We start from the raw sequence: 22968 nt of genomic DNA on the forward strand, positions 1-22968 counted from the left end.
ACTAATCAACCAAACTTTTTGGGTTGGGTTCTCTTTTATAGTCTGCAGGCATTAAATGAAAGAAGTCAGTGTTCCAGCAGAAGGAGACAACGTTTCAGAAAAGGCATTGTAGCAAACCAAAAAAGAAATTTTAAGCGCAGCAGAGTAACCAGCGCACATACCTGTTAGCTCAGGTGAGTTTAAAAGGCTGCTGTTGATAACAAGGGCATTTGCTAAATAGATGGTGTGTGTACAACAATATACTGAAAGGTCAATTATATTGTGCAGCTTATCTCACCACCTGTAGTTATTTAGGTGAAAGCTCCAAAATGCTTGCCTAATATGTCTGTTTATCCAAAAGGAAGTAAAAAGGGAGAGCTAGAAAGATAGCATTGCATCACATTACATGGCAATGCAATGCACAGTTGCTGAAGTTGAACCAAAATGAGCTTGTAATCTGGCTTCTGCAACTTTGAACATGAAAAATCCAATGAGGAGAAGAAAAGCAAAGCCAAAGAGTCCATCCCAAAATCCGACAAACAAGCAAAATGAACAAAAAACATTGAATTCAATTCTTTCTGATTTTAGAAACTGCATTAAAGAAGGGGTGCACCGGTCCTGGAGATACTGCAATACCAGGTCAATGCGTGGAGTGGACAGAGCAAGCTCTTTTTCCATCTCCCTGTTCTAAAAATCCATTTAATATATGGTCCCCAGATAGGGGACGTATCAGATATTAAACTGATAAGAACAGATACTACACTTGATCATAGCCAAAAGGCCGAGAAGCGATAACCAGAATTGGTTTCAAACTACGGAGCCACCCAAGGATCCTGAAAAGTCCATTTGTGGACATGAGCTCCTGGACTCCCGTTAAGAAGACATGTTGTCAACCTCTAGATCCCTTACATGCCTGCACTTTTCGGCTTGCTGCTGCTGCAATCCACGCGTTTTAGATCTGCATAACTCCACCTCTTTAAACACAGCACCTTCACCCCCTGCTGTTCCCACCCGCCTCAACACCGTTGGAAGGGAGGAGAACCAATTAAGGCGGGGGGTGGGGTGGAACGAGCAGCTGTCTACCCTTAGCAGGAGGGCTCCTGATTACATACCTCTCCTGCTGCTGCTGCTGCTGGCTGTCCAGCAGCAGACTGAAGGTGGCTGCTGCTGTGCACAGGTATATAAAGGCTCAGAGCCTATTATGACACGCGCAGCCAGCGTTCCATTGCCACATTCCATCTACTGCAGGCAGGATACCTGGCTGGCTGAATGTCGCTGAGAAGCTCACAGAGACCGCCATAAGCAACAGTTTAACAGAATGCCACAGACTAATCAAACAAACTTTTTGGGTTGGGTTCTCTTTTATAGTCTGCAGGCATTAAATGAAAGAAGTCAGTGTTCCAGCAGAAGGAGACAACGTTTCAGAAAAGGCATTGTAGCAAACCAAAAAAGAAATTTTAAGCGCAGCAGAGTAACCAGCGCACATACCTGTTAGCTCAGGTGAGTTTAAAAGGCTGCTGTTGATAACAAGGGCATTTGCTAAATAGATGGTGTGTGTGCAACAATATACTGAAAGGTCAATTATATTGTGCAGCTTATCTCACCACCTGTAGTTATTTAGGTGAAAGCTCCAAAATGCTTGCCTAATATGTCTGTTTATCCAAAAGGAAGTAAAAAGGGAGAGCTAGAAAGATAGCATTGCATCACATTACATGGCAATGCAATGCACAGTTGCTGAAGTTGAACCAAAATGAGCTTGTAATCTGGCTTCTGCAACTTTGAACATGAAAAATCCAATGAGGAGAAGAAAAGCAAAGCCAAAGAGTCCATCCCAAAATCCGACAAACAAGCAAAATGAACAAAAAACATTGAATTCAATTCTTTCTGATTTTAGAAACTGCATTAAAGAAGGGGTGCACCGGTCCTGGAGATACTGCAATACCAGGTCAATGCGTGGAGTGGACAGAGCAAGCTCTTTTTCCATCTCCCTGTTCTAAAAATCCATTTAATATATGGTCCCCAGATAGGGGACGTATCAGATATTAAACTGATAAGAACAGATACTACACTTGATCTTAGCCAAAAGGCCGAGAAGCGATAACCAGAATTGGTTTCAAACTACGGAGCCACCCAAGGATCCTGAAAAGTCCATTTGTGGAGATGAGCTCCTGGACTCCCGTTAAGAAGACATGTTGTCAACCTCTAGATCCCTTACATGCCTGCACTTTTCGGCTTGCTGCTGCTGCAATCCACGCGTTTTAGATCTGCATAACTCCACCTCTTTAAACACAGCACCTTCACCCCCTGCTGTTCCCACCCGCCTCAACACCGTTGGAAGGGAGGAGAACCAATTAAGGCGGGGGGGTGGGGTGGAACGAGCAGCTGTCTACCCTTAGCAGGAGGGCTCCTGATTACATACCTCTCCTGCTGCTGCTGCTGCTGGCTGTCCAGCAGCAGACTGAAGGTGGCTGCTGCTGTGCACAGGTATATAAAGGCTCAGAGCCTATTATGACACGCGCAGCCAGCGTTCCATTGCCACATTCCATCTACTGCAGGCAGGATACCTGGCTGGCTGAATGTCGCTGAGAAGCTCACAGAGACCGCCATAAGCAACAGTTTAACAGAATGCCACAGACTAATCAACCAAACTTTTTGGGTTGGGTTCTCTTTTATAGTCTGCAGGCATTAAATGAAAGAAGTCAGTGTTCCAGCAGAAGGAGACAACGTTTCAGAAAAGGCATTGTAGCAAACCAAAAAAGAAATTTTAAGCGCAGCAGAGTAACCAGCGCACATACCTGTTAGCTCAGGTGAGTTTAAAAGGCTGCTGTTGATAACAAGGGCATTTGCTAAATAGATGGTGTGTGTGCAACAATATACTGAAAGGTCAATTATATTGTGCAGCTTATCTCACCACCTGTAGTTATTTAGGTGAAAGCTCCAAAATGCTTGCCTAATATGTCTGTTTATCCAAAAGGAAGTAAAAAGGGAGAGCTAGAAAGATAGCATTGCATCACATTACATGGCAATGCAGTGCACAGTTGCTGAAGTTGAACCAAAATGAGCTTGTAATCTGGCTTCTGCAACTTTGAACATGAAAAATCCAATGAGGAGAAGAAAAGCAAAGCCAAAGAGTCCATCCCAAAATCCGACAAACAAGCAAAATGAACAAAAAACATTGAATTCAATTCTTTCTGATTTTAGAAACTGCATTAAAGAAGGGGTGCACCGGTCCTGGAGATACTGCAATACCAGGTCAATGCGTGGAGTGGACAGAGCAAGCTCTTTTTCCATCTCCCTGTTCTAAAAATCCATTTAATATATGGTCCCCAGATAGGGGACGTATCAGATATTAAACTGATAAGAACAGATACTACACTTGATCTTAGCCAAAAGGCCGAGAAGCGATAACCAGAATTGGTTTCAAACTACGGAGCCACCCAAGGATCCTGAAAAGTCCATTTGTGGAGATGAGCTCCTGGACTCCCGTTAAGAAGACATGTTGTCAACCTCTCGATCCCTTACATGCCTGCACTTTTCGGCTTGCTGCTGCTGCAATCCACGTGTTTTAGATCTGCATAACTCCACCTCTTTAAACACAGCACCTTCACCCCCTGCTGTTCCCACCCGCCTCAACACCGTTGGAAGGGAGGAGAACCAATTAAGGCGGGGGGTGGGGTGGAACGAGCAGCTGTCTACCCTTAGCAGGAGGGCTCCTGATTACATACCTCTCCTGCTGCTGCTGCTGCTGGCTGTCCAGCAGCAGACTGAAGGTGGCTGCTGCTGTGCACAGGTATATAAAGGCTCAGAGCCTATTATGACACGCGCAGCCAGCGTTCCATTGCCACATTCCATCTACTGCAGGCAGGATACCTGGCTGGCTGAATGTCGCTTTGAAGCTCACAGAGACCGCCATAAGCAACAGTTTAACAGAATGCCACAGACTAATCAACCAAACTTTTTGGGTTGGGTTCTCTTTTATAGTCTGCAGGCATTAAATGAAAGAAGTCAGTGTTCCAGCAGAAGGAGACAACGTTTCAGAAAAGGCATTGTAGCAAACCAAAAAAGAAATTTTAAGCGCAGCAGAGTAACCAGCGCACATACCTGTTAGCTCAGGTGAGTTTAAAAGGCTGCTGTTGATAACAAGGGCATTTGCTAAATAGATGGTGTGTGTGCAACAATATACTGAAAGGTCAATTATATTGTGCAGCTTATCTCACCACCTGTAGTTATTTAGGTGAAAGCTCCAAAATGCTTGCCTAATATGTCTGTTTATCCAAAAGGAAGTAAAAAGGGAGAGCTAGAAAGATAGCATTGCATCACATTACATGGCAATGCAATGCACAGTTGCTGAAGTTGAACCAAAATGAGCTTGTAATCTGGCTTCTGCAACTTTGAACATGAAAAATCCAATGAGGAGAAGAAAAGCAAAGCCAAAGAGTCCATCCCAAAATCCGACAAACAAGCAAAATGAACAAAAAACATTGAATTCAATTCTTTCTGATTTTAGAAACTGCATTAAAGAAGGGGTGCACCGGTCCTGGAGATACTGCAATACCAGGTCAATGCGTGGAGTGGACAGAGCAAGCTCTTTTTCCATCTCCCTGTTCTAAAAATCCATTTAATATATGGTCCCCAGATAGGGGACGTATCAGATATTAAACTGATAAGAACAGATTTTTTTTTTTTTTTTTTTTTTCCCTCAGATGGGGAAATCCACGGTGTATAGTCACGACCAAAGGAACTTCCTTCCAAACAGCTGCATCATCTCAACGACACAAATGCTGCTCCCATCATCACCGGAAAAATTTTTATTTCTTCTTTTTAAACCTTACACAGAAAACAAGATCAAGAAGTATTTACAAAATATCTCCACTTTTTAACTTTCCATATTCCCTCCGCATCCACTTCCCCTCTCCTCTTTTTGTCCCATAAGAAACACACATACATCTTCCCCATAATCACCTTCACACTATCCTTTACAGCAATTTCCTTCCTTTTAAACACATACACATTCCTCACATCCCATAACACTTCCTTTATACACGCAAGCATCAACCACAAGACTCTTTCCTTCGTCCCATCACATATTCCCAAACCAAACATAAACAACTCAAAGGACAACAAATTCACACCACACAATTCTTTACACAAAGGCCCCATTCTCCCAATCACATCTCTAGCATACTGGCAATTCCAAAAAACATGCAACACACTTTCCCTTCCACCACAGCCATTTCTTGGACACGTTTCACTCCTCACTAAACCTCTATTCCTCTGAAACTCTCTTACTGGCAACACTCCATGCAAAGACTGCCACACAACCTCACTCTGCTTATTTGTCATACCACCCATCCGCACCTTCTTCCATACTTTTTGCACATCACACCCTCTCATCAAATTTATTCCACTCTCCATTTCTCTACACTCAATCATCCTGTACACAGCCTTCTTATTTCCCAACAACCTCACATCCACATCACACAACTCATACTTCACCAAAAACTTATAAACCCACACATACCACACGGGCACCTCAAAAGCAACCGGACACCGCAAATCCCTCTCTCTCCACTTCAAACGAAAAGAATAAGCCCCAAATAAATATCCACACATACATGAAAACTTTCCATCGCCCATAATCACTTTCAGCACAAACACCACAATATTCACACCCAAAAAAACTTCTAAATTTGGAAAACCCAAACCACCTTTCTCCATACGCTTCACCAACACTTCCCTCCGCGCCCTCTCCATTTTAGAATTCCACAAAAAAACAAACAAAATCCTATTCAATCCTCTCAAAACCATATAACCTGGTGGAAACACAACTGCAACATATAAAAAAATAGGCAACACCACGCTTTTAATGACTAAGATTTTTCCAAAGAAAGTAAGGCTTCTCAACTTCCAAAAACATAACTTCTTTTCAACCTTCTCTTTCGCGTCATCCCAACTTTCTTTCCCATCCAATCTTTCTGAAAACTTCACTCCCAAAACCTTAATGGGCCCATTCACTACGTTCACACCTACATCTCTACTCAAAATACCACTTCCAAAAACCTTACACTCACTCTTTTCCCAATTCACTTTAAATGCAGACGCACCACAAAAGATAGACACTAACAACTTCACCCGCCTCACCGAACATTCAGAATCACATAATACACACACGTCATCCATATAACCACTCACCTTCCACTCTCTTCCTCCACCTCCCGGCACTTGCACACCTCGAACCACTTTATCCTTCCTCAACATACACAACAAAGGTTCAATTGCACAAATAAAAGCCACAGGGGATAACGGACACCCCTGCCTCACGCCCGAATGCACATTCACTCTCCTACCGACATAACCGTTCATTAAAACACAACTATAAATATCTGTATATAGACTTCTCACTCTCCCAACAAAATCAGCAGGAAAACCCATTCTCAGCAACACTCTAAACAAAAAACCATGCGACAACCTATCATACGCCTTTTCAAAATCCAGGCTCAACAAAAACACACTCTTCTTCCGGCTCATACAATCCCATAGACAATCTCTCAATATACACACACACTCGTGAATCCGTCTCCCAGGTACTGCACAACACTGCTCATCCCCAATCACACTCTCTATCACATCACGCATCCTATTTGCCATTAATTTTGCGTAGATCTTATAATCACAGTTCAATAATGTTATTGGCCTCCAGTTTTTCAGACTCTTCAAATCACCCTTTTTCGGAATCAATACAACCATACCTGCACGCATACTACCTGCCACCTCCATATTTTCCCACATATACTTACAAAAATACACAAAATCACTCCCAATCACATCCCACATCATGCGGTAAAATTCTACTGGAAGACCATCCCCCCCCGGCGTCTTATTCAAAGCCATACTACACATAACCTTCCATACTTCATCACTTGTCACAGCATCCATCACCCTCTCTCTTTCCGCCTCATTCAATTTACTCTCTAACGTACTCAAAACATCATTCTCCAAACACTCATCCCTCCACTTTACAGCATACAAATCCTCATAAAACTTTGCCACTTCCTCACACATATCCTCTCCACTCACCTCGCTTCCATCTGCTCCATTCAACACACACATATTTTGCTTTTTCCCAAAAACCTTCTTGAAAAAAAAACGTGAACATTTTTCATCATACTCCAAATTATCAACTTTTGCTCTAAAGACAATACTCCTCCCTTTTTCCAACAAGAACTCATGAACCTCCTTTTTCACTTGTAAAATATCCTCCTCCACCTCCATCCCTCCCTCCCTCAATTTATACAAGAAACTTAAACGTGCATTTAAACTCACAAAATGTCTCCTCTTGACTGCTGCCATCTTATAACCCAAATTTTTGAAAAAATTTTTTGTCTGTTTTTTAACCCAATCCCACCACCCACAAACATTCCCAAAACCATTTTTACACTCACACCACTCCTCATACCGTCTTGCATATTCCTTTCTTACTTCCTCATACTCCAATAACTTAACATTCAACTTCCACAAACCTTTCCCAAACACCCCATTCACATTCACATCCAACTCACACGACATGCACACATGATCTGAAAACAAAACATTCTCCTGCTTATAGTCAACAGGAATCATATTTTTTGAAATAAAACAGTAATCCAATCTAGATTGTATTCTTCCACTTTCGGAAAAGAAGGTATTTAACAAAGGCCTCACTTTACATACACTTTGCATATCATGCAAATCAAAATCACTAACCAACTCTAACAAAGTTTTCCCAGACACATCCACATTCACTCTCCCCACATCACAATTCATATCACCCACAATCACCACAGGCATTCTTCCCGGAACAAAAAGTTTAATTTTTTTCAAATAACTTTTTCCGGTCATTTTTCTCCACCGGCGCATAAACATTAATAACACAAAATTTAACATTTTTATACTCAAAATTTGCTAAAATGCACCTCCCCACATCAATCACCACATAATCACTCAAAACCACCTCCCTCCCTTTAACTAAAATCCCCACACCATCATTTTTATTACATGCACTCCCCGACCACACAGATGCTCCATGAGACCATTCATCTCCTCTCACCCCATCCACCACTCCACACTCTTGCAAACAAAAAATCGATGCATTCTTCATAGCCAAAAAATCAAAAATTGCAGCCCTCCTGGCCTTATTTTTAAACACTCTCACATTTTGTGAAATTATAGTAAAACCCATTTTTTCCTTTTTTAAACCTCCTAAAAAAAAACGAAAACAGAAAAGTTACAAAAACACTACAAAAACTCCACTCACAAGAAAAAGCCTTTGACTTAAGTCAAAGCTTATAATAGGCATTATCACGCATATTGCAAGGCAACCTTAACCAGCACCCCCACTATCTTCTTCCACCATCTGAACCGAGCAACTCGTTTCCGAGCCGCTAGCAGCATCACCATCACCCCACCTTGCTTTCTTGGCACCCACTTTTCGCTGCGGTGCCTTGATATCTTCTTCATCATTTGCCCCACCACCCTCCCTGTGACACTTTCTACTCCCCCCACCCTCATCGGAGAAGTACTCCTCAATATTCTCAGGATCTGAAGGGTGTGATGACCCTTCCCCAGTTTCCATACAATCTGCAGCATCTACAGCGTCCTGAAAGTCCAACGTATCCGGACACCTTCCTTCTCCCGCTGCATTCATCTGCCCCTCCATTCTCCTCAATTCTTTCACAAGCTCCTTCTCCATTTTAGGTGCCTTTTTCTCCTTCTGGTAAGCAGGCCTCAGACTCACAGTTTCAGGGGCAGACCTTTCACTCCGCCTCCTCTGCTCTCTCTCCATTCTAGCAGTTTCTCTTTCTATCTGCTGCAAAACCCTCCTCTCCTCCTCCTCCTTCTTCCTCTCCTTATCAGTTTTCCTGGGCACACCCTGCGGGCAATCTTTAAACATGTGCTCACCACTTCCACACATGTCACAAGCCTTGGGCTTCGGGCACGCACTTGCCACATGCCCCTCCTCTTTGCAGTTACGGCAACATTGCCCTTTCTTACATGCATCCTGCACATGTCCAAAGCAGTAACATTTCCTGCAATACATAGGCTGCCCTACATAGTAAAGGAAGCCCCTATGTCCCGCCACAGAAAAATTCGCAGGAGGATGTCTAAAGCCTCCCACACTTCCAGGATCCTTCTTCAGTTTCACCCGAAACTTGTATTTGCAGCTGAAAATACCTAAAGAATTAAACTGCTTTTCCCCTTTACGCACATAATCACAGTACCGTGCAAGGAAGCCTTCAAGCAATGCTGGCTCAGTAAAAGGGTTATAAACTGTTACCCACACAATCTTTTCTTGAAGTCCAAACAAGGGTTCAAACCACACCCCTTCCAAAAAAGGATCATCAATGTGACTCCGAAGCCACTCAAACACATCAAGGCAGGTATTTTCTTCTACAAAAGTCACGTCATATGTACCTGATTTAGGAAACTCGTTGACGCTGTAGAAGTCGCCTCGTTTTGCTCCAGCTTTTCCTTCCAAAAGTTTCTCCACGATGAAGGACACATTATTCCTCTCGGAAACTGATGGATCCACTCCAATTCGGATAGTATTCTTCACGAAGTTCATCTTCAAAACCTGTCGGTATATTACCACAGAAAATCGCCAAATCCTTTCGCAAAAAGGCCTGGATTCCTCCAGAGAACTCGCACCTATCAGGCTGCAACCAAATGGTCTTAGCCAAAAGGCCGAGAAGCGATAACCAGAATTGGTTTCAAACTACGGAGCCACCCAAGGATCCTGAAAAGTCCATTTGTGGAGATGAGCTCCTGGACTCCCGTTAAGAAGACATGTTGTCAACCTCTAGATCCCTTACATGCCTGCACTTTTCGGCTTGCTGCTGCTGCAATCCACGCGTTTTAGATCTGCATAACTCCACCTCTTTAAACACAGCACCTTCACCCCCTGCTGTTCCCACCCGCCTCAACACCGTTGGAAGGGAGGAGAACCAATTAAGGCGGGGGGTGGGGTGGAACGAGCAGCTGTCTACCCTTAGCAGGAGGGCTCCTGATTACATACCTCTCCTGCTGCTGCTGCTGCTGGCTGTCCAGCAGCAGACTGAAGGTGGCTGCTGCTGTGCACAGGTATATAAAGGCTCAGAGCCTATTATGACACGCGCAGCCAGCGTTCCATTGCCACATTCCATCTACTGCAGGCAGGATACCTGGCTGGCTGAATGTCGCTGAGAAGCTCACAGAGACCGCCATAAGCAACAGTTTAACAGAATGCCACAGACTAATCAACCAAACTTTTTGGGTTGGGTTCTCTTTTATAGTCTGCAGGCATTAAATGAAAGAAGTCAGTGTTCCAGCAGAAGGAGACAACGTTTCAGAAAAGGCATTGTAGCAAACCAAAAAAGAAATTTTAAGCGCAGCAGAGTAACCAGCGCACATACCTGTTAGCTCAGGTGAGTTTAAAAGGCTGCTGTTGATAACAAGGGCATTTGCTAAATAGATGGTGTGTGTGCAACAATATACTGAAAGGTCAATTATATTGTGCAGCTTATCTCACCACCTGTAGTTATTTAGGTGAAAGCTCCAAAATGCTTGCCTAATATGTCTGTTTATCCAAAAGGAAGTAAAAAGGGAGAGCTAGAAAGATAGCATTGCATCACATTACATGGCAATGCAATGCACAGTTGCTGAAGTTGAACCAAAATGAGCTTGTAATCTGGCTTCTGCAACTTTGAACATGAAAAATCCAATGAGGAGAAGAAAAGCAAAGCCAAAGAGTCCATCCCAAAATCCGACAAACAAGCAAAATGAACAAAAAACATTGAATTCAATTCTTTCTGATTTTAGAAACTGCATTAAAGAAGGGGTGCACCGGTCCTGGAGATACTGCAATACCAGGTCAATGCGTGGAGTGGACAGAGCAAGCTCTTTTTCCATCTCCCTGTTCTAAAAATCCATTTAATATATGGTCCCCAGATAGGGGACGTATCAGATATTAAACTGATAAGAACAGATACTACACTTGATCTTAGCCAAAAGGCCGAGAAGCGATAACCAGAATTGGTTTCAAACTACGGAGCCACCCAAGGATCCTGAAAAGTCCATTTGTGGAGATGAGCTCCTGGACTCCCGTTAAGAAGACATGTTGTCAACCTCTAGATCCCTTACATGCCTGCACTTTTCGGCTTGCTGCTGCTGCAATCCACGCGTTTTAGATCTGCATAACTCCACCTCTTTAAACACAGCACCTTCACCCCCTGCTGTTCCCACCCGCCTCAACACCGTTGGAAGGGAGGAGAACCAATTAAGGCGGGGGGTGGGGTGGAACGAGCAGCTGTCTACCCTTAGCAGGAGGGCTCCTGATTACATACCTCTCCTGCTGCTGCTGCTGCTGGCTGTCCAGCAGCAGACTGAAGGTGGCTGCTGCTGTGCACAGGTATATAAAGGCTCAGAGCCTATTATGACACGCGCAGCCAGCGTTCCATTGCCACATTCCATCTACTGCAGGCAGGATACCTGGCTGGCTGAATGTCGCTGAGAAGCTCACAGAGACCGCCATAAGCAACAGTTTAACAGAATGCCACAGACTAATCAACCAAACTTTTTGGGTTGGGTTCTCTTTTATAGTCTGCAGGCATTAAATGAAAGAAGTCAGTGTTCCAGCAGAAGGAGACAACGTTTCAGAAAAGGCATTGTAGCAAACCAAAAAAGAAATTTTAAGCGCAGCAGAGTAACCAGCGCACATACCTGTTAGCTCAGGTGAGTTTAAAAGGCTGCTGTTGATAACAAGGGCATTTGCTAAATAGATGGTGTGTGTGCAACAATATACTGAAAGGTCATTTATATTGTGCAGTTTATCTCACCACCTGTAGTTATTTAGGTGAAAGCTCCAAAATGCTTGCCTAATATGTCTGTTTATCCAAAAGGAAGTAAAAAGGGAGAGCTAGAAAGATAGCATTGCATCACATTACATGGCAATGCAATGCACAGTTGCTGAAGTTGAACCAAAATGAGCTTGTAATCTGGCTTCTGCAACTTTGAACATGAAAAATCCAATGAGGAGAAGAAAAGCAAAGCCAAAGAGTCCATCCCAAAATCCGACAAACAAGCAAAATGAACAAAAAACATTGAATTCAATTCTTTCTGATTTTAGAAACTGCATTAAAGAAGGGGTGCACCGGTCCTGGAGATACTGCAATACCAGGTCAATGCGTGGAGTGGACAGAGCAAGCTCTTTTTCCATCTCCCTGTTCTAAAAATCCATTTAATATATGGTCCCCAGATAGGGGACGTATCAGATATTAAACTGATAAGAACAGATACTACACTTGATCTTAGCCAAAAGGCCGAGAAGCGATAACCAGAATTGGTTTCAAACTACGGAGCCACCCAAGGATCCTGAAAAGTCCATTTGTGGAGATGAGCTCCTGGACTCCCGTTAAGAAGACATGTTGTCAACCTCTAGATCCCTTACATGCCTGCACTTTTCGGCTTGCTGCTGCTGCAATCCACGCGTTTTAGATCTGCATAACTCCACCTCTTTAAACACAGCACCTTCACCCCCTGCTGTTTCCACCCGCCTCAACACCGTTGGAAGGGAGGAGAACCAATTAAGGCGGGGGGTGGGGTGGAATGAGCAGCTGTCTACCCTTAGCAGGAGGGCTCCTGATTACATACCTCTCCTGCTGCTGCTGCTGCTGGCTGTCCAGCAGCAGACTGAAGGTGGCTGCTGCTGTGCACAGGTATATAAAGGCTCAGAGCCTATTATGACACGCGCAGCCAGCGTTCCATTGCCACATTCCATCTACTGCAGGCAGGATACCTGGCTGGCTGAATGTCGCTGAGAAGCTCACAGAGACCGCCATAAGGAACAGTTTAACAGAATGCCACAGACTAATCAACCAAACTTTTTGGGTTGGGTTCTCTTTTATAGTCTGCAGTCATTAAATGAAAGAAGTCAGTGTTCCAGCAGAAGGAGACAACGTTTCAGAAAAGGCATTGTAGCAAACCAAAAAAGAAATTTTAAGCGCAGCAGAGTAACCAGCGCACATACCTGTTAGCTCAGGTGAGTTTAAAAGGCTGCTGTTGATAACAAGGGCATTTGCTAAATAGATGGTGTGTGTGCAACAATATACTGAAAGGTCAATTATATTGTGCAGCTTATCTCACCACCTGTAGTTATTTAGGTGAAAGCTCCAAAATGCTTGCCTAATATGTCTGTTTATCCAAAAGGAAGTAAAAAGGGAGAGCTAGAAAGATAGCATTGCATCACATTACATGGCAATGCAATGCACAGTTGCTGAAGTTGAACCAAAATGAGCTTGTAATCTGGCTTCTGCAACTTTGAACATGAAAAATCCAATGAGGAGAAGAAAAGCAAAGCCAAAGAGTCCATCCCAAAATCCGACAAACAAGCAAAATGAACAAAAAACATTGAATTCAATTCTTTCTGATTTTAGAAACTGCATTAAAGAAGGGGTGCACCGGTCCTGGAGATACTGCAATACCAGGTCAATGCGTGGAGTGGACAGAGCAAGCTCTTTTTCCATCTCCCTGTTCTAAAAATCCATTTAATATATGGTCCCCAGATAGGGGACGTATCAGATATTAAACTGATAAGAACAGATACTACACTTGATCTTAGCCAAAAGGCCGAGAAGCGATAACCAGAATTGGTTTCAAACTACGGAGCCACCCAAGGATCCTGAAAAGTCCATTTGTGGAGATGAGCTCCTGAACTCCCGTTAAGAAGACATGTTGTCAACCTCTAGATCCCTTACATGCCTGCACTTTTCGGCTTGCTGCTGCTGCAATCCACGCGTTTTAGATCTGCATAACTCCACCTCTTTAAACACAGCACCTTCACCCCCTGCTGTTCCCACCCGCCTCAACACCGTTGGAAGGGAGGAGAACCAATTAAGGCGGGGGGTGGGGTGGAACGAGCAGCTGTCTACCCTTAGCAGGAGGGCTCCTGATTACATACCTCTCCTGCTGCTGCTGCTGCTGGCTGTCCAGCAGCAGACTGAAGGTGGCTGCTGCTGTGCACAGGTATATAAAGGCTCAGAGCCTATTATGACACGCGCAGCCAGCGTTCCATTGCCACATTCCATCTACTGCAGGCAGGATACCTGGCTGGCTGAATGTCGCTGAGAAGCTCACAGAGACCGCCATAAGCAACAGTTTAACAGAATGCCACAGACTAATCAACCAAACTTTTTGGGTTGGGTTCTCTTTTATAGTCTGCAGGCATTAAATGAAAGAAGTCAGTGTTCCAGCAGAAGGAGACAACGTTTCAGAAAAGGCATTGTAGCAAACCAAAAAAGAAATTTTAAGCGCAGCAGAGTAACCAGCGCACATACCTGTTAGCTCAGGTGAGTTTAAAAGGCTGCTGTTGATAACAAGGGCATTTGCTAAATAGATGGTGTGTGTGCAACAATATACTGAAAGGTCAATTATATTGTGCAGCTTATCTCACCACCTGTAGTTATTTAGGTGAAAGCTCCAAAATGCTTGCCTAATATGTCTGTTTATCCAAAAGGAAGTAAAAAGGGAGAGCTAGAAAGATAGCATTGCATCACATTACATGGCAATGCAATGCACAGTTGCTGAAGTTGAACCAAAATGAGCTTGTAATCTGGCTTCTGCAACTTTGAACATGAAAAATCCAATGAGGAGAAGAAATGCAAAGCCAAAGAGTCCATCCCAAAATCCGACAAACAAGCAAAATGAACAAAAAACATTGAATTCAATTCTTTCTGATCTTAGAAACTGCATTAAAGAAGGGGTGCACCGGTCCTGGAGATACTGCAATACCAGGTCAATGCGTGGAGTGGACAGAGCAAGCTCTTTTTCCATCTCCCTGTTCTAAAAATCCATTTAATATATGGTCCCCAGATAGGGGACGTATCAGATATTAAACTGATAAGAACAGATACTACACTTGATCTTAGCCAAAAGGCCGAGAAGCGATAACCAGAATTGGTTTCAAACTACGGAGCCACCCAAGGATCCTGAAAAGTCCATTTGTGGAGATGAGCTCCTGGACTCCCGTTAAGAAGACATGTTGTCAACCTCTAGATCCCTTACATGCCTGCACTTTTCGGCTTGCTGCTGCTGCAATCCACGCGTTTTAGATCTGCATAACTCCACCTCTTTAAACACAGCACCTTCACCCCCTGCTGTTCCCACCCGCCTCAACACCGTTGGAAGGGAGGAGAACCAATTAAGGCGGGGGGTGGGGTGGAACGAGCAGCTGTCTACCCTTAGCAGGAGGGCTCCTGATTACATACCTCTCCTGCTGCTGCTGCTGCTGGCTGTCCAGCAGCAGACTGAAGGTGGCTGCTGCTGTGCACAGGTATATAAAGGCTCAGAGCCTATTATGACACGCGCAGCCAGCGTTCCATTGCCACATTCCATCTACTGCAGGCAGGATACCTGGCTGGCTGAATGTCGCTGAGAAGCTCACAGAGACCGCCATAAGCAACAGTTTAACAGAATGCCACAGACTAATCAACCAAACTTTTTGGGTTGGGTTCTCTTTTATAGTCTGCAGGCATTAAATGAAAGAAGTCAGTGTTCCAGCAGAAGGAGACGTTTCAGAAAAGGCATTGTAGCAAACCAAAAAATAAATTTTAAGCGCAGCAGAGTAACCAGCGCACATACCTGTTAGCTCAGGTGAGTTTAAAAGGCTGCTGTTGATAACAAGGGCATTTGCTAAATAGATGGTGTGTGTGCAACAATATACTGAAAGGTCAATTATATTGTGCAGCTTATCTCACCACCTGTAGTTATTTAGGTGAAAGCTCCAAAATGCTTGCCTAATATGTCTGTTTATCCAAAAGGAAGTAAAAAGGGAGAGCTAGAAAGATAGCATTGCATCACATTACATGGCAATGCAATGCACAGTTGCTGAAGTTGAACCAAAATGAGCTTGTAATCTGGCTTCTGCAACTTTGAACATGAAAAATCCAATGAGGAGAAGAAAAGCAAAGCCAAAGAGTCCATCCCAAAATCCGACAAACAAGCAAAATGAACAAAAAACATTGAATTCAATTCTTTCTGATTTTAGAAACTGCATTAAAGAAGGGGTGCACCAGTCCTGGAGATACTGCAATACCAGGTCAATGCGTGGAGTGGACAGAGCAAGCTCTTTTTCCATCTCCCTGTTCTAAAAATCCATTTAATATATGGTCCCCAGATAGGGGACGTATCAGATATTAAACTGATAAGAACAGATTTTTTGATTGAATATATCTTTTATTAGCACAAAAAATAAGTTAACAGACAGTGTACAGTGCCGCAGCCCAGTACACACAGAATTCTACATCATATTTACATAGCATGAGGATACGACGCACTAACTAGACACATCACACCCCTATGCTACACAAAACACTCAATCTGAAAGAAAAAGCATGTCAATCAATACAGTACGACGAACCGTGATAAGGGATGGGGATTGGGAAAAAGGGGATGGGGAGGGGAAAATCACAGGCCCGAAGCTTTATTGAAAGACAAGACACATAAGGGGAGAGGGGGAGGAGGGGTTTAGTCCTCATCCTCGTCCTCCGGACCGTCCATGATGGAATAGTCTCTGAGCAGGCTGTGGATCAGCCTGCGGCAGTCCTGGATGGACATCCTCTCCCTCCTCAAGATGAGCCGGTTCCTGGCGACCCAAACGGCATCCTTGAAGCAGTTCATAAGGCGCCAAGCCTCCTGGATGGCTCCGACGGTATGAACCCCAGGGAAGAGTCCGTAAAGCACAGAATGGTGCGATAGGCTCGCCCTGGGGACAGAGTTCCTCAGGTCGTCCTCAAGTGCAGTCAATAGGCGCTGTGCAAATCCGCAGTCCCAAAAAGTGTGCAAAGATGTTTCCTCCACGAAGGGGCACCTTGGGCAGTACCGGGTCTTGCACAGGTTCCGGGCATGCATGAATGACCGGACGGGCAGTCCGCCCTGAATCGCCATCCACGACAAGTCCTTGTGCCCGTTGGTCAGCCTGTCAGACGACACATTTGTCCACACAGTCTCCAGCGTGTCCTGGTGAAGTCCTGTGATGTTCTCCACGTCATCCTTGGCTCTGATTAGCTTGTGGATAGTTTTGGGCTTCCACAAGTCGGGCTTGAGTCCCTCCAGTTGATGCTCCCCCACAAATCGAACGACGTCTCCGTAGAACCATGGCGTCGTCCAGTTGTAGGGGAAGGAGCTGTCCCACTTGTCCCAGCCGAGTCGCCTCCAAAGAGGAAGCAGGAAGAAGCGAGACATGGACCTGCCCGCGGAGCCATTCTTGACTTGCAAAGTCCGGCGGACACAATCACACACAAAAGAGGATCGCAGGAGGGTGGGGATATCTGGAACGCCCTTCCCACCCTTGCGAGGCTCCTTGTACATGACGGCCCGCCTGACTCTGTCCATCTTGGATCCCCAGACAAAGTGAAACACTGTCCTGGTAATGGCCCTGCACACAGTGACGTGTGGGGGCCAGGCCTGCGCCGTGTACTGCAAGACGGGCAGGACCTCATTACGCAGGACGAGTGCCTTACCCTCACAAGTGAGGTGTCTGAGGCTCCAGAGTCCGATCCGTTGCTTCACCTTGGCCAAGCGTTCTTGCCAGGACTTGAGGGCCGCTCCTTCCTTCCCGAACCAGACTCCCAGCACCTTGAGAAAATCCGGTTGAATGTTGAAGGGGAAGGGGGCGGAGGAGGCCGGCTGCCAATCCCCGAAGAGCATGGCTTCCGACTTCCTGCAGTTGACTTTGGCCCCTGAAGCCCGGCCGAACCTCTCACACGTCTGGACGAGGGCGTCGACTGAACCACGATCAGCGCAGAAGACGGTGACGTCGTCCATGTAGAGCGAGCACTTGACCTCATGTCGTCCCGGACCCGGTGCGGTGATCCCTCTGATCTCTCCATTCTGCCGGATAGCCTCTGCGAAGAGTTCTATAACACAAACAAAAAGAAGAGGTGATAGAGGGCAGCCTTGTCTGACCCCAGAGAGGACAGGGAAGGGGTCAGTCTTCCAGCCGTTCACCAACACCGAGCTGTGGATATCAAAATACATCAGACGGACATACGAACAAAACATGTTACCCAAACCTAACCGGTGCAGAGCTCGGCCCATGAACTCGTGGGAAACCCGGTCGAAGGCCTTCTCCTGATCCAAGGAGACCAGGGCCGCGTGTGCGCGGCGGACCTTGATGTACTCGACCGTGTCCCGCACGAGAGCGAGGCTGTCTGCGATGCGACGTCCAGGGATGCCGCAGGTCTGGTCCGGGTGGATGATCCGTCCGATGACCGTCTTAAGTCGTGTCGCCATCGTCTTGGCCAGGATCTTGTAGTCCACGTTGAGCAGAGTGATGGGACGCCAATTCCTCAGGTCGCACCTCTCTCCCTTCCGCTTGTACAGGATCGTGACCATTCCTTCCCTCAAAGATGGAGGCATTCTACCCTCCACCACCATCTCCTCGTACAGGTCCAACAGGTCCGGACAGATGAGGTCTCCCAGCGCTACATAGAGCTCCGCTGGAAGACCATCACTGCCCGGGGTCCTGCCGGTCCTAAAGGATTTAGCGGCAGAGAGCAATTCGCCCACCATCAGAGGTTTGTCCAAGGCTGCCGTGCCTGCAGGATCAAGATGGTTAGTGATACCTGACAGGAACTTATCAGCAGCGTCGGGGTCGGTAGTCTTGTGGGAGTAGAGTTCGCTGTAGAAGTCGCTGACGACCCTCATCACGTCCTCCTTCCCACGTCGCATGTTTCCGCTCTCGTCTCGCAGCTCGTTCAGGGGCGTGTGACCGGCATGAAGTTTCCTGAAAAAGAATGAGTTACATTTCTCACCCTTCTCCAGATTCTCCACTTTGGAACGGAAGATGATTCGCTTGGACTCCTCCTCAAAGTGCCTTTTCAGGCTCTTCTTGGTCTCCTCCAGCTCCTCCCTCACGTCCCAGCCGCAGTGAAGAAGGTCCTGCAGCGACCGCAGCTCGCGCTGCAGCCCTCTGAAGTCCCTCCTCTTCTCACACTCCTGTTGTCGACCCTTGGCCTGAAAGAAACAGCGAAACTCAAGTTTAACATATTCCCACCAATCAGAGACTGTTTGGAAGCTACCCTTGTAGGACTGCCACATTGCGTAGGCTGCTCTCAGCTCCTCCACGACTTCATCCTGAGCCAGCAGAGCACAATTCAGCTTCCAGGAGCCGGGGCCGGACGGAAAACCGTCGCCGAGGACACCTTGTAAGTGAATGGCTCTGTGGTCGGAGAAGAAGCAGGAGACCATCGAGTGCCTACTCTGCCTGACTGCCCGAGAGGTGAACACAAAGTCAATCCTGGAGCGGAGTGAGCCATCGGGTCGGCTCCACGAATAGTTCGTGGAGCCTCTCCCCATGGAGCCCACCACGTCCTGAAGAGAGGCCTCGGTTACCATCTCGATGAGCAGCTTGGACGTGATGTCCAACTTGGCAGATGTGCCAGAACTACGACCGTCCTCCTCGATGGGGCAGTTGAAATCCCCGGCCATCACTAAGGTCCTGGTGGTGGCAAGCTGAAGCCGCAGGGTCTGGAAAAGCTCCAAACGCTCATTCTTCAGTGGGGACGCATACACGTTGATGAACCTGACAGGTTGTCCCGCCCAGTTGCCATCTACAACAAGAGCCCTGCCGCAGATGAGCTCCTGGACGGACTCAAGCGTGAATGCGCCCCCCCTGATCAGAATTGCGACCCCCGCAGACTTGCAGTCACCCCCACCGGACCAGTAGGATGGACCGTGGGACCACTCCCTGGCCAGATGTTTGAAGGACCTAGAGGAGGGAAGGGAACATTCCTGCAACATATAAACATCACACAACTGGGAAGTAAGGAAGGCATAAATAGTCTGACGTCTGAACTTGTCCTTGATGCTCCTGACATTAATGGAAAATAAGTTAATATTAGCCATCATGTAGGGAAAAAAGAAAAAGTTAGCGCAGGCAATACACCTTAGTTACCACTCCGGTCGGGTGGTCCCTCGTCGGTGTTGACTGCTGGTGACGGGATCACCAGCAGGCCCTCTTCCTCCATCTGGTCAAGCAGCGCGGCCTCAATCTCGGCGACCACCAGTTCCTCCTCTTCTGGCTCGGCCACCAGGGTCTCAACCATGTGCTCCATCTCTTCTGGCTCAGGGAGGGTATCCTCCTTTTCGCCTACGAAATCCAGAATCTTCTTTTTGGAGGATTCAGTAGCAGGGCTGTCCTCCACCTTCCTCTTTCCCCGGGTTGGAACTGGGGAGACAAGAAGGGGAAAATCCTCCTCGGAATAGATAGCGGCGGGTGGAGGAAAGGTTAATTCCACCGCTACCATGGTCTGGGGAGGGAGAGTGGCTGCCGGGGCAGGGGAAAGGACACCTGCTGAGGAGTAGGGGAAGGAGGAAGAGGAAGTGGAATCCTCAGCAGGGGTGGCCGGGGTGGGGGGGGATTGGACGGGGGTGGCAGGGGGAGGGATCGAGAGAGGGGTGACAGAACTCTTACCCTCCTTTGACTTTTTCTTCTGCTTCGGAGCTGCTGGGACCGTCGCTGGGGCTTTGGCCACCGACTCCTTGACCGCTTTGGCCTTGGTCGTCTCGGCCTTGGCCGCTGGGGCCTTGGTCGTCGCGTCCTTGACTTTCACAGGCCTGGTCGTCGGGGCCTTGTCCTCCGTAGCTGGGGTCGTCGCAACCACCGATGCCCAGGATCTCTCACGCCTGGGGCAATCCTTGTACAGATGAGCCGCCAGCCCACACAGGTTGCAGGACGTCTTCTTCGGGCAGTCCTTCGAGCTGTGTCCCGTCACTCGACAAATCCTGCAGGCATCCTCCTTGCAGTCCTTCATCTCGTGGCCGTTCTTGCCGCATCTCCTGCAGTTCCGCGGCATGTCCGGGTAATAGATGAGGCCGTAGGAGTTGCCCAGGGAGAATGTCGGGGGCAGGTGCCGAAGTCCGTCTGAGTACGCCAGGTCCCTGTGAAGTCTAACGGTCACCGACCACTTACCTGTCCAGAAGCCGAGTCCATTCAGGATGTGAGAGGGTTCCTTCACAACCAAACAGAAGCGTCTCAGGAAGGTACAGATGTCTTGGCCTGGGGTGTGCGGGTTGCGCATGGAGACCGTGATCCTCCTTTCATCCCTCTGGATAGGGCAGCTACCTGTAAAGGCAGAGAAAGAATTATCCGGTCCTTTTGCGCTTACCATTTCCCAGAACCTCCTGCAGGTGTTCACAGTGGCGAAGGTGACGAAGAAGATCCCCGTCAAGAAGGTCTGGATGCTGAGGGTGTCCGACCTGGAGAAGCCTCGATCCAGCAGCATCTTCTGGCAGAACACGTCCGAGGACATGTCCGGCACCCTCCCATCCACTTCCTTCAGCTTCAGGGCCACCGTCTGCCGCATCCATGGCTCCAGGGCTGGAGCTTCGTGGCGGGGCTTCTGGGGTCCCTTCTGCTGGCCAGTCGTGGAGGCAGAGTCCTTGGGGTCAGAATCGGCTCCTGGCTGGGCCCTCCTGGCTGTCCCCAGCTCCAGGCTCTTCTTTTCGGCCTTCCTCGCAGCGCTTGCCATGGCTTTCCTCCTGCAGTTACTTCTTGGAGCTGGATCTGGAACTCTTCCCGGAATGGGTGGAGCTATGCAGATTCTTCTCCCGTCGTGTTCTGGACAAATTCCCCGAAAGGTCTTTGTCACGATGATTTTCTTCCTCGAAGATTCCACAGGACAGCCCGATTCTTCTCCGAGTCTTCGTCTTCTTCTGGATTCTTTAGAGCTTCTTCCTCCCACCGATATCCGCCTTCGTTCTCTGATGTCAGCTGGGCTCCGAAGCTCTTCTCCTTCCGAGTTCGATCGCTCTCGTCAAGTGTAGATCGTAGCTCTTGTGTTCTTAAAAGAACAGATACTACACTTGATCTTAGCCAAAAGGCCGAGAAGCGATAACCAGAATTGGTTTCAAACTACGGAGCCACCCAAGGATCCTGAAAAGTCCATTTGTGGAGATGAGCTCCTGGACTCCCGTTAAGAAGACATGTTGTCAACCTCTAGATCCCTTACATGCCTGCACTTTTCGGCTTGCTGCTGCTGCAATCCACGCGTTTTAGATCTGCATAACTCCACCTCTTTAAACACAGCACCTTCACCCCCTGCTGTTCCCACCCGCCTCAACACCGTTGGAAGGGAGGAGAACCAATTAAGGCGGGGGGTGGGGTGGAACGAGCAGCTGTCTACCCTTAGCAGGAGGGCTCCTGATTACATACCTCTCCTGCTGCTGCTGCTGCTGGCTGTCCAGCAGCAGACTGAAGGTGGCTGCTGCTGTGCACAGGTATATAAAGGCTCAGAGCCTATTATGACACGCGCAGCCAGCGTTCCATTGCCACATTCCATCTACTGCAGGCAGGATACCTGGCTGGCTGAATGTCGCTGAGAAGCTCACAGAGACCGCCATAAGCAACAGTTTAACAGAATGCCACAGACTAATCAACCAAACTTTTTGGGTTGGGTTCTCTTTTATAGTCTGCAGGCATTAAATGAAAGAAGTCAGTGTTCCAGCAGAAGGAGACAACGTTTCAGAAAAGGCATTGTAGCAAACCAAAAAAGAAATTTTAAGCGCAGCAGAGTAACCAGCGCACATACCTGTTAGCTCAGGTGAGTTTAAAAGGCTGCTGTTGATAACAAGGGCATTTGCTAAATAGATGGTGTGTGTGCAACAATATACTGAAAGGTCAATTATATTGTGCAGCTTATCTCACCACCTGTAGTTATTTAGGTGAAAGCTCCAAAATGCTTGCCTAATATGTCTGTTTATCCAAAAGGAAGTAAAAAGGGAGAGCTAGAAAGATAGCATTGCATCACATTACATGGCAATGCAATGCACAGTTGCTGAAGTTGAACCAAAATGAGCTTGTAATCTGGCTTCTGCAACTTTGAACATGAAAAATCCAATGAGGAGAAGAAAAGCAAAGCCAAAGAGTCCATCCCAAAATCCGACAAACAAGCAAAATGAACAAAAAACATTGAATTCAAT

At 46.8% G+C, this 22968-nt stretch overlaps 9 non-coding genes and 1 pseudogene across 9 annotated transcripts; all 10 read right to left on the reverse strand.

The window, feature by feature from the left end:
- Positions 1–581: 581 nt before the first annotated feature.
- LOC141227005 (U2 spliceosomal RNA) lies at positions 582–772 on the reverse strand. Its single transcript, XR_012294118.1, has one exon. It is a non-coding gene; the product is annotated as a U2 spliceosomal RNA (small nuclear RNA).
- A 1115-nt stretch (positions 773–1887) lies between these two features.
- On the reverse strand, positions 1888–2078 carry LOC141227539 (U2 spliceosomal RNA). Its single transcript, XR_012294530.1, has one exon. It is a non-coding gene; the product is annotated as a U2 spliceosomal RNA (small nuclear RNA).
- A 1116-nt stretch (positions 2079–3194) lies between these two features.
- Positions 3195–3385, reverse strand: LOC141227540 (U2 spliceosomal RNA). The gene has a single exon (XR_012294531.1). It is a non-coding gene; the product is annotated as a U2 spliceosomal RNA (small nuclear RNA).
- Positions 3386–4500: 1115 nt separating this feature from the next.
- LOC141227250 (U2 spliceosomal RNA) lies at positions 4501–4690 on the reverse strand. Its single transcript, XR_012294333.1, has one exon. It is a non-coding gene; the product is annotated as a U2 spliceosomal RNA (small nuclear RNA).
- A 6136-nt stretch (positions 4691–10826) lies between these two features.
- Positions 10827–11017, reverse strand: LOC141227541 (U2 spliceosomal RNA). Its single transcript, XR_012294532.1, has one exon. It is a non-coding gene; the product is annotated as a U2 spliceosomal RNA (small nuclear RNA).
- Positions 11018–12132: 1115 nt separating this feature from the next.
- On the reverse strand, positions 12133–12323 carry LOC141227542 (U2 spliceosomal RNA). Its single transcript, XR_012294533.1, has one exon. It is a non-coding gene; the product is annotated as a U2 spliceosomal RNA (small nuclear RNA).
- A 1115-nt stretch (positions 12324–13438) lies between these two features.
- On the reverse strand, positions 13439–13629 carry LOC141227545 (U2 spliceosomal RNA). Its single transcript, XR_012294535.1, has one exon. It is a non-coding gene; the product is annotated as a U2 spliceosomal RNA (small nuclear RNA).
- Positions 13630–14744: 1115 nt separating this feature from the next.
- On the reverse strand, positions 14745–14935 carry LOC141227546 (U2 spliceosomal RNA). The gene has a single exon (XR_012294536.1). It is a non-coding gene; the product is annotated as a U2 spliceosomal RNA (small nuclear RNA).
- Positions 14936–16047: 1112 nt separating this feature from the next.
- LOC141227143 (U2 spliceosomal RNA) lies at positions 16048–16240 on the reverse strand. The gene has a single exon (XR_012294249.1). It is a non-coding gene; the product is annotated as a U2 spliceosomal RNA (small nuclear RNA).
- Positions 16241–21804: 5564 nt separating this feature from the next.
- Positions 21805–21882, reverse strand: LOC141227295 (U2 spliceosomal RNA; annotated as a pseudogene).
- Between the last annotated feature and the right edge of the window lie 1086 nt (positions 21883–22968).

Source organism: Phyllobates terribilis, unplaced genomic scaffold (genome assembly GCF_046119375.1).
Source record: "Phyllobates terribilis strain yellow unplaced genomic scaffold, ASM4611937v1 Scaffold_416__1_contigs__length_1633014, whole genome shotgun sequence".
Lineage (NCBI taxonomy): Eukaryota > Metazoa > Chordata > Amphibia > Anura > Dendrobatidae > Phyllobates > Phyllobates terribilis.